Raw genomic sequence first — 11,824 nt, 5'->3', positions numbered from 1 at the left:
TTACTGTCAATACAACCAAGACCATTAAGGTCTTCAGACTGCACCCCCAAGCTATTGTAATGTGTAAATTATATAAATATACATACACACATATTGTGTACTTATTGAATCTTATTGCATGAATGGATTACATTAGATATTTAGATATCTTAATGCATGAATGGAATATATTACATATTTATTTAAAATAATTTGATGTATGGTTACTAATATTATTACAAATTCTGATTTTATTGAGTTGTATTGAAATTTCCCAGTCTCTACATACAGTGAGGGAAAAAAGTATTTGATCCCCTGCTGATTTTGTACGTTTGCCCACTGACAAAGAAATGATCAGTCTATAATTTTAATGGTAGGTGTATTTTAACAGTGAGAGACAGAATAACAACAACAAAATCCAGAAAAACGCATTTCAAAAAAGTTATAAATTGATTTGCATGTTAATGAGGGAAATAAGTATTTGATCCCCTATCAATCAGCAAGATTTCTGGCTCCCAGGTGTCTTTTAAACAGGTAACGAGCTGAGATTAGGAGCACTCTCTTAAAGCTCGTTACCTGTATAAAAGACACCTGTCCACAGAAGCAATCAATCAATGAGATTCCAAACTCTCCACCATGGCCAAGACCAAAGAGCTGTCCAAGGATGTCAGGGACAAGATTGTAGACCTACACAAGTCTGGAATGGGCTACAAGACCATCGTCAAGTAGCTTGGTGAGAAGGTGACAACAGTTGGTGCGATTATTCGCAAATGGAAGAAACACAAAATAACTGTCAGTCTCCCTCGGTCTGGCGCTCCATGCAAGATCTCACCTTGTGGAGTTTCAATGATCATGAGAATGGTGAGGAATCAGCCCAGAACTACATGGGAGGATCTTGTTAATGATCTCAAGGCAGCTGGGACCATAGTCACCAAGAAAACAATTGGTAACACACTACGCCGTGAAGGACTGAAATTCTGCAGCGCCCGCAAGGTCCCCCTGCTCAAGAAAGCACATGTACAGGCCTGTCTGAAGTTTGCCAACATCTGAATGATTCAGAGGAGAACTGTGTGAAAGTGTTGTGGTCAGATGAGACCAAAATCGAGCTCTTTGGCATCAACTCAACTTGCCGTGTTTGGAGGAAGAGGAATGACCCCAAGAACACCATCCCCACGGTCAAACATGGAGGTGGAAACATTATGCTTTGGGGGTGTTTTTCTGCTAAGGGGGCAGGACAACTGCACCGCATCAAAGGGACGATGGACGGGGCCATGTACCATCAAATCTTGGGTGAGAACCTCCTTCCCTCAGCCAGGGCATTGGAAATGGTTCGTGAAAATGACCCAAAACACACAGCCAAGGCAACAAAGCAGTGGCTCAAGAAGAAGCACATTAAGGTCCTGGAGTGGCCTAGCCAGTCTCCAGACCTTAATCCCATAGAAAATCTGTGGAGGGAGCTGAAGGTTCAAGTTGCCAAACGTCAGCCTCGAAACCTTAATGACTTGGAGAGGATCTGCAAAGAGGAGTGGGACAAAATCCCTCCTGAGATGTGTGCAAACCTGGTGGCCAACTACAAGAAACGTCTGACCTCTGTGATTGCCAACAAGGGTTTTGCCACCAAGTACTAAGTCGAAGGGGTCAAATACTTATTTTCCTCATTAACATGCAAATCAATTTATAACTTATTTGAAATGTGTTTTTCTAGATTTGTGTGTTGTTATTCTGTCTCTCACTGTTAAAATACACCTACCATTAAAATTATAGACTGATCATTTCTTTGTCAGTGGGCAAACGTACAAAATCAGCAGGGGACCAAATACTTTTTTCCCTCACTGTATATAGTCTTTGCTTCTTATATAACATATATATTCTATAACTCTTCAATATTTAAGGATTTCTTAAATTAGTAATGTTACATTTCATTTACATTGCACGCTGTTGTGAATACATACACACACACACACACACACACACACACACACACACACACACACACACACACACCTTTAAAACTTCATAATTGTATTTATTCAATCTTTACATTGTATCTGTTCTTTAAATAATACATACACGGTTTGGCATTTGATATATTCTGAAATGCAAGAAAATATTGGTCTTGGGTAGGTGTAGTATTTACTGAGGTTATGCTGATTACTGAAAGTTTTAATTTACAATTTCTGTATTACATTTCTTTTCATTTTGCTCATATTCAGGATTTTCTAAAGTTCAGTCCACCTTGTGTCTCTCAAGCTGTCCCACAGCCCCCACCGCACCGCTTCTACAGATCGCTATCTCTCACCACATTCCATTATCCGGGGCTAGTTGGGCCCATCGCCTCAAATGTAAACAGAGCCGCTTCTTAAATTGAAAACAGACCCCACCTGTCATCAGTGCCCTGTCAACTCCGCCCCCAAATATACTAATTCTTCACCGATCCGAGGTTACTAAAGACGTAGACATCTCCTCGCCACCCCCACTAGCTCAAAACGCTCCAGACCGACATAACCCTTGTCCATTTGAAAGAGGTAACCCCTTTGGCCCTGTTGAAGAGACAGCCTCGCGGATCTTGGGAGGACTTAAATACAACTCTTTTGGAGCTTCACTAGTGTAGGGAAAAATATCTATGTTTTCTAAAGAATCTGAAGGGTATACATAGCACTCTTTTGGAGCTTCACACGTATAGAGACAAATTGCTATTTTACTAAAGAATCAGTCTGGCTTAAAGACAAATCTTTTGGTGGGTTTGAAAAACAGTTGAAGACCCCCACCACCCTGCACATTCCTTCGGAACCCATCAATATGGTAATTATTCTGTGACGCGGTACAAGCACCCCCACCCCCTAGGAAACTCACCAAACTTGGCATGGATGTAGGAGTCTATGGCATGGTCACTCGACCACAAAATGGCGGCATCATGTAACACGGTTTGGCAGCCATCTTGATTGTAGTCCAAACAAGAAATGTCAGTTTTCAAACATCGTTTTCTCGGGAACGGTAAAGAGTTGAGATATGAGACTTATAGTACATACTGCGCTTATGTTAGTACTTGATTTGGCTATTTCCAAAAATGTATAAGTCTTGCTTTTCCAGTTGCAAGTATATATAACGCACGCATCATGAATCATTGTGACAACCACATGAAACATCAAATAAACATCTAAATGGGGTTTAGAAGGTAACTATGAATGTATAATCTGCAGTAGTTATGAGCTGCTTACAGTTTATTTTTATTTGCTTGGTTTGATTTAGTACACAAACGAGTCAGGGATTTTTTCAGATATAGTCAAAAAATACCAGAGACAAACCGAAAGTGTAACAAAAAACTATAATTAAATGTAATGAACAACACACAGCAATGCAAGATATTTAAATACACACAGGAAAATTAACAGTGGTACAACAGCAATGAATTTGCCGAATCTGTAGCGGTGGATTATTGCTTTCAATTGAAAGTAATTTCAAACTGAGATCGGCTGGATCCTGCATCAGTTCCTGATTAAATAGTTAACGATGAGCACGACTTTGTCCTCTTATCTCTCAGTTAAATCGTAACTTATGGTGACATGTTATATACTCAACTGTGCAGAATCGCTGGGTCTATTCAATAGAGTTGAAACGGTGAACATAAGACGTTTAGATGTGCGATCTACACCCGAAAAAACGGACCTACTCACTGAGTCACTTAATATTAATAATTGGAGATATTTGCCCCTTGATGAGAAACATTGCTTTTACAAGCCGTTATTATATATAGCGTGCACATTGGTAATCAGTTTGACAACAAAATGTAACAAAGTAAGCAACTAAATGAGGATTTGAAGGTAACTGCGAATTGAAAAGCTACAGCAGTTCTAAGCTATACAAGTTTTTAGATGAATGTACACAAACGAGACTTGTACAATAAAGTGTTTACTAATTTATGATGATACCAATGATATTTATATTATTACTAATTTAATTAAAAATGATATATTGAAATCAAATCAGTGTAGATGACTTTTTGAGATTAATACTGGCTTGTACTTTAACATATTTGACCACTAGAGGGGGAACTTGACCATGAAAACTGATTTTGTCAAAATTTGCATCTTCCAATGGACCAGTAGCTTCAAGAAGTTCCTGTGCTCTATCAATATTTTCGGCTTCCATCTGAAATGCAGCTCTGTTGTTGTTGTTGTCAACTATGATTTTTACTGGTTCCACTATTTTATCTGCACACTTTACAGCACCTACTTGATAGAAATTTTCAAATGTCTCAAAGTCTGCAGGTTTAAGTTGAGAGTCTACATAATAGGGCAGGAAAAGTTGCAGTATACTTTGATAATATTTTTCTGGATCTTTAGTGGGGGATAATCTGGCATACCTCACAACTGCTGGCTGAGTTTGTGATCTTCTCTTAACATATCCGAGACCATTGTTCAATTCAACTGCTGTAGTATTTGTCTTGTTTCTTGATATTTCAGATTTTGACAGCACTCTGTATTCTGAACGAAAGCTAGCAAGACATAGGTTGTGAAATTCTCCTCCTTTAGGTCTATTTTTATAACGATCTACTATACTTGTCATCCAAATGTTGCCTTTGTGAATGTCATCAACTTCACTTTTGTTTTGTAGAATGTGTAGTGGCAAACTCATTTTAACAGGATGTTCCCCAGTAGGAATGAACTGTACCTTACGAGATCCTTCTTTCAGCCTCATGGTGGGAACTCTATATACAGCCTCTTGAGCACTAACTTCTCTATTGTGAAGATACACACCGCCAAGTCTTTTCAGAGCATGTTTTGCATCTGCATTTCCTTCATTTGTGGCTTCTTTCTGAGCATGATCCAGTAACAAACCCATTTCTCTTTCTGCTTTTGAAATGTAGGAGATAATGTATACTACACAAGAGTAAGCATCCACAGCAAACTGTATATCCATATTTGCATTCCAGCTTCTCAGTAGATCCTTATTGTACTGATTTACCCAGATATTGTTAGGGTCTCTTTTCAAAACTACACTTGTTTTCTTGGCTAATGTAGCACAAGCTTTTTCAAAGATATATTGTGATATACCAATACTGTCAAACAAAGATTCTGATGATGCAAAGTGTAAATCAGAATTTGATACAGCGTTCTTGATCACTTCTAAGATTGCTTTTGCGTCTTGCTTTGTCATTTGTGTTGTTTCACATTCTGTACCAGAACCCATATTCTCATCATGTGTATCATTAGATGACCTTGTGCATCAGCACTACAGCTCTCACCATTTATATTCTGCTCTTCTGTTGCCAGATTCATTTCATCATTCTGTGCAGGTCTTGAAATGAAAGTCTCCTCAGATGGTGGGCGAGGGAAGTTAAATCTACAAGTGGTGCCTTTTTTCTTACAAGTCTTTGAATGCTTCGTGCTGTGCTTTTGAACACTGTTAACTATCTCATTCAAGTGACATATTTGTCAACAAATTCTACAACTGCTATGTCATCATCTTTGTCAATTTGAGGTGCATCTTCAACCCAGAAAAGGCAATGGACATGAGGAGATCCACGTTGCTGAAACTCCACTCTGTAGAAATAATCTTTAATCTTTCTGATTGGAGCTGCAGGTGACATTATAACCTGTTTTAAGAAACAGTGAAATATGTGATCAAACATTCTGGCAGCTGTCACTGGATTCTTTTTCAGTATGGCACATTTGGCACACCAGTCAAGCTCTTCAGCGCTTTGTTTACTACCTTCCTCTTTAAGGACAGTTTCTATAAATTCTTTTCATCTCATGTCTGCCGAAGAAAATTAACAAAACCACGTTGGAATTCCCAGCTGTCTCAACATTGCAAACAGATCTTTTTGTGTAGCTTGCCAAAAAGGAGGTGTGCCCCGAATAGGTTTCAAAAACTTGTAACCCTCATCATGTTTAAGTATCTTTTTAAGAGATTCTGTATCAGTTAACATTTCACCTTTACCTTGTTTCCACCTGCATCATCAGATCCGTTTCTCAATGCGATTGACACATTGGACACAATTTGATTCACTTCTGACAAATACTGTGCATCAAAAATAAAATCAGTGTTTCTAGCAAACCTACCATCGGCATTTAGTAAGCGTGTATGAAGATATCTTGCTAATGTTATCTTTTGCTCACGTTTATCATGAAAAGTAGGTCCTCCTGTAGGAAACAACACCGGAAAAGACTTTGGTTCATTACTCACATCCATAAGCAATTTTACAGGACTGTTTCCTTCTGTAGGTGCAACACTCATAATGCTGTCAAAATGCTGATCAAGCACTTCTTGTGCAATATCAACAGGCTGTAAGCATGTGTTCAAAAAAATCCATGATGGTTATTATCTTGCTCTGACTGAGCATTATTTTGCTCATCTGTATCCTCAATGTCTGGATGATTTGACAAAGTGTCATTGTCTTGGTCACTGCACTGTCCACTTTGCTGTGCGCTTTTTAACAAGGGGTTTACCCAATCGTGATTGAAATGCACATCCTCATACCACATATTATTTTTTGTCAGGTATTCTAAGGCATTTTTCACATGCTCATTGCTTACAAACTGGTATTCATAATGACCTTAATAGGTAAGCTTCCTCTTTAGTTTTACTCTGATCATCAGATCATCTGCTTCACATCTTGGAAGAACACTGGTCACTTTATCAATGCTGGATGGAACACATACAACAGGCCAATGAACTCCATTCTGTCCCCCTTTTGGTAATGCTAGCATTATCATGAATGGAATATGTTGTGCAATGAGATGTTGTTCAAGAGAATTTAAACACTTTAATTGTGGTGGAATAGGTTCCAAGTGGAGATTATTTGCTACTCTTTCTGCTGGAATTTTCCCATCAAGAAGTTTTCTGTGACATGTATAGCATATCCATAGTGTAGATGTAGGACATTCACACAGTGAACAATCTGCACCACAAATGTTGGTGCACACATGAAAGTAAGTATCTGTTATACACTTATTAGCAGCTGAAGCAACATGATTACCTTTGTTTGCATAACTCTCTCTATTGCATTGAATTACTTGTTTTTCGAAAAGCCGTTGATGACAAACTGAACACACATATTCTGGCCCATGAGCAGTTGCATTTCTGAAACACTGAATTACATTATCCATTTGTTTTTGTTCCTCTGCATTCTTGTTGCCCAATTCCTTTTTTTCAGATTGTCTCTGTGCTGTTCATCTTCTCTGTACTTTCTTACACTTCTTTCTTTTGTAGCTCTTTTGTGCTCCTCATCTTTTCATATTTTTTCATACTGTACTCTTTCACTGCATTTCTGTGCTCCTCATCTTTATCATATTTTTTCATACTGTAATCTTTCACTGCATTTCTGTGTTTCTCATCTTTTCCATACTTTTCAATACTATGTGCTTTCACTGTTGTCCTGTATTTTACATCTGCTTTGCCATACCTGCTTGTTTTTACTTCTCTCTAAATTCAACATTTGTTCCATAACGCCCCCGTTCTTTTTCTGATTTGCTTTTCTTTACAACATTTTGGTCACCACTTTCAGTAGACTGTTGTGCAGCTCTTTTATATGTCCTTTCTGTAGTTTCATCATTTGATTTACATTGATACGCATTATCATGTACCTCATTTGCTTCAAGCATCTGCCTTTTCTGTGTAGATTCACAATTATGCCAATATTTAGCTTCAGACATATTTGTTCTTTTCCGTTTTAATGCTGTCATATCTGTGGGCTTACTGCAAGTACTTTCTTTGCATCTTTTGGCACACACACCCTGCATATCTCTGACCTTTACACATTGTACAACTTCATAATGACACTGACCACAGTTGTTTAAGTAAATTCCAGTTTCACTGTGCCCCCTTGTGGCCAATTCACTGTTAATTTGACACTTTGAATATGTTAACCATCCATTACCTGTAAATGTGTGAATATCTGTTCCCAACAGATCAGCAGCTGCCAGTATTTCAACTTCAGTTGCCCATGTTCCCACATACTTCATTCGTGAGTTTTTCACATATTCTTCAACTGATACTTGTCCTAATCTTAAGTGTGTCAAAAAATCTGTTGCTCTTTCAGTAAGGTGTTTAACAACAGCTAATCGCACTTTCCTGTGGTTATTTTCTGTACCACAAATTGCAAATGATGAAGCTCTGAAGAAACAGTTCCCATCACCTTTTATGGGTTTGTTTTGACAAGGTTCACCCATTGAATTAACATGCTCACCTTGTAATACACTGATACTGTATTCATTTTGCAGACACAACTGAGAACATAACTGATCACACTGCTGTAATGTCAGAGGAGAAAACGAGAACCTACGAGGCTCAGTTTGCCAACAATAAGTACGTCATCATTTGATTCAGAAGTGAATGCCACGTTGGAGATTGTTTCGGAGATCGCTTCCATTACATTAATACCCGTGACCTCAAATTGACCATGTTCACTTGTCTTTAGAGATAATGCCAATCTCCAACAGTGCTCATGTACGTCACTGACAGTTTGCAAGTAAAGTACTATGCTTGTACCATTTGGCACTGCCATACCTTTAGCATTTTGTGAATGGGCGTCAAATACTGCAAACTTTTCATCAGCCTTGATAACTGCAAATGTAGATGCTGAAAATGTCACAAAACATGCATCAAACTGTGCCATTGTTTTCTCTAAAGCATTTTTAAATGGTACCAGGAAGTGAATATCATGATCTACATTAGTTGTGCCCATTAATCCAGTTAAGGATTCACCAGGGTTATGGAGAACACTTTGTCAAACACATCAAGAACATTCGGCAGATCAGACACTAAAAGATAGTGATCATGTACTGTAACTGACTTTTATATAAACCCATACAATTCATTGCCTATGTGGAGAATGTTATCAAGATCTTGTGCTGCCCATGAAAACAAATTTTTCATTTGACTGAATAGTACTGCAGCTAGGCTGTTCGCTACACATTGCCTTCCACTGTTTTCCAAAAACTGAGGGTGTCCTTGATGAAACCATCCTCATATAGAACTCGCATTTGGTGGCGGTGTACACTTTTTTTGCAGTTTATCAATGTCATGTATTGCATTACCTGTCAGTTCAACTGTCTTTGATCCATTTCCCAATACAGACCTATTCAGATGATCTCCAGTTTCACATGAATTCAATTGCAATGATTTCAACTCACAAGCATTTATTTCAAATATGTGCCTTTCGGCGAATTTATTTGCATAGTTTATTTGTTCATATTTATCAGCATTATCAACAGCCATAGGCAAATTGTCCTTGCAGGGTGGCACGTTGGCCTCAGTGGGCGGCACGTTGGCCTCAGTGGGCGGCACGTTGGCCTCAGTGGGCGGCACGTTGGCCTCAGTGGGCGGCACGTTGGCCTCAGTGGGAGGCACGTTGGCCTCAGTGGGAGGCACGTTGGCCACGTTCGACAGGTCTGTAGGGGCATCATAAAAATGTCCCTTCTTTACCACAGATTTTCTCCAATTTTTCTTCCTTGGCATCTGAAACACAAACACAAAAAAACAAGACAAAGTTATGAACATTATTATTCTCACCCATCACTGTCACATAACCTCATCTCATTATTAGTAACCTACCATGTAATTCCTTTTCAACTATAAAAACACCTACCAACAGTGCTCATTAGGCTCTATTGTTGGTATAATGTGTATGTCCACAATATCCCAAGTTGCAAATACAACCTGTAATCTGTTTTACAAATAATTTAATATTTATATAGATACAAATGTAATTCACTTGTCCAATAATACTGCAAATGTGCTACAGTTCAGCCATAGCACTTACATTTATATTTGATCCCTCCCCTTCTTAAATAACTCATGCCTACATGGATGTTTAATGTACACCTATAATGAAGACGTAATTTGAGTTACAAACCCAGCAATATGAGGTTGACAGATTTTGCATTTGATGTTTGCAATTTTGAAATAATAATGTTAATTTTAACATGAGTGCTACTAGGCTAAACCAAGAACTAGGGATGCACGATATTGGATTTTTGCCGATATTCCATATGCCATATTTTCAAACTCATTTTGGCTGATTGACGATACTGATATATACACATCTTTTTTTTTTTGCTTTGTCAAATGACTTAAGTAGAGGCTGCTGACAGATTTTCGCCTGCGGCTTTTTTTCTTGCCTACGTTTCAGAAACTCTTTGTGGTGTTCAGGATGATGGCTCTTAAGATGCATAATTAAATTGGTAATGTTAAAGGAGTGTGATTTTAACCCTCCTTGCATCACTAATGCTTTACAAGCATTGCAAATAGCAATTTTGTTATCTGTTTCAGATACTTTGAAACACTTCCACACAGCTGACATGCTGAAGCTTGTTGCTGGCACTCATAATAAACATTTAGCGTCATAGTGTGCGCATAGTTAACGCGTCACCTTATCGGCCAGGCACATCAGCAGAAATGTTCATATCTGCTGATAATTCACTTTTTAAAGTTTTTATCGGCAGATACCGATGTCGTGCCGATATCATTGTGCATGCCTAACAAGAACCTTAAGTGTGCCATTGATATGATAGGTGTCTGTAACTGTCTACTTTCAATAGTTATGCACAACTTATAATTGGGTGTCTGTAACATTTAACCACTGAAATACAAAATGTGCCTTACATGGTTAGATAAGTATTTTTTTCAAACACCAACTGCTATTTTCACTTTATTTTGGCATGTGCTGCAACAAATATCATTCAATTTTAGAAGGTGCAATGTCCATAGACTAATTAACAGTTAGACATATGTCTCGTTCTACAACATTTTGAATACCTGTACAATCACAGTAGAAGTTCAAATATTACTTAGGCACGCCAAATGTGTTAACAAGTATTACTTCAACTTCAACATGAAACCAGCTGGTAATGTAGACTGTATAATTACATTATATATTATTTATATATGTTAATTTATATACAGCTCTGTAAACAATTAAGAGACCACTTAACATTGATTTCTGAACTTGGAGCAGCCTCTTAATTTTTTTCAGACCACTTCATATAGCTCTACTAATACCACAGACAACTGATACGATTATTTACATACAGCCCTCACTTAATATAATAACTACGCCATACAGAGTGTCGTAGACTTTGCGTTGTTTTTTTATGTTTTGATTGATTAATAGATTTCAACAACTAGATTTTGCGGATGATCAATCACAGTTTTACTGTTTCTTTCTTTCTTTCTTTCTGTACATTCAATCAACTCCAAGCCAGGCATCCGGCCTTCATAACAGCAAGAAAACATTGCTTTATGCAACAGACAAATAAAATAATAATGAAACAAAGTGAGATGTGTTTTAAAGTAGATCTTCCGAAATAAAAATACAAATGCTCGCTATTCATGTCCAAGCATAAATCACAAACATCTCTACACGAAAGTCACTGCATCAAAACGCAAGCACAAATATATTTATATTTATTTTAACCGTAATCTAACATTTTGACCCATTATAACTCAAAAGGGGGTTTAACAAGAAATTATTCATTAATATCAATGGATAATAACAACGGATGGCAATTTTAAAGTAAAGATTTAATACAGATGAAAAAGGACAATAATTCCATGTGGCTTACCTTCGTAGCAGGAAAAAAACATTAACCTATGACCTCTGGACGCTCACAAATAGAGGGTAAACTAATATCTTCCCCTAAGGACTATACATTAAAACAGCTCCCCCTGGTGGTAATACCAACTGTACTCCAGACTACATCTACACATAAACTAAACTAAACTAAACAGCAGCTGCATTATTTTTGCTGTACACTGTATACGTTAATATATATACAAATTAAATCATAGTTTTATGAGGGGGGGGGGGGGACATAACTTAGTGCTCTTCTCTCTCAGTGAAATT

At 37.8% G+C, this 11,824-nt stretch overlaps 1 long non-coding RNA gene across 1 annotated transcript; it reads right to left on the bottom strand.

Moving 5' to 3' along the window:
* Positions 1-9,118: 9,118 nt before the first annotated feature.
* LOC136718898 (uncharacterized) lies at positions 9,119-11,604 on the bottom strand. Its single transcript, XR_010805329.1, has 2 exons — positions 11,544-11,604; positions 9,119-9,438 (listed from the first exon to the last, which is right to left on the bottom strand). It is a non-coding gene; the product is annotated as an uncharacterized LOC136718898 (long non-coding RNA).
* Positions 11,605-11,824: the final 220 nt, after the last annotated feature.

This window comes from Amia ocellicauda, chromosome 23, assembly GCF_036373705.1.
Source record: "Amia ocellicauda isolate fAmiCal2 chromosome 23, fAmiCal2.hap1, whole genome shotgun sequence".
Classification (NCBI taxonomy): domain Eukaryota; kingdom Metazoa; phylum Chordata; class Actinopteri; order Amiiformes; family Amiidae; genus Amia; species Amia ocellicauda.
This window is presented reverse-complemented; position numbering and strand designations above follow the sequence as displayed.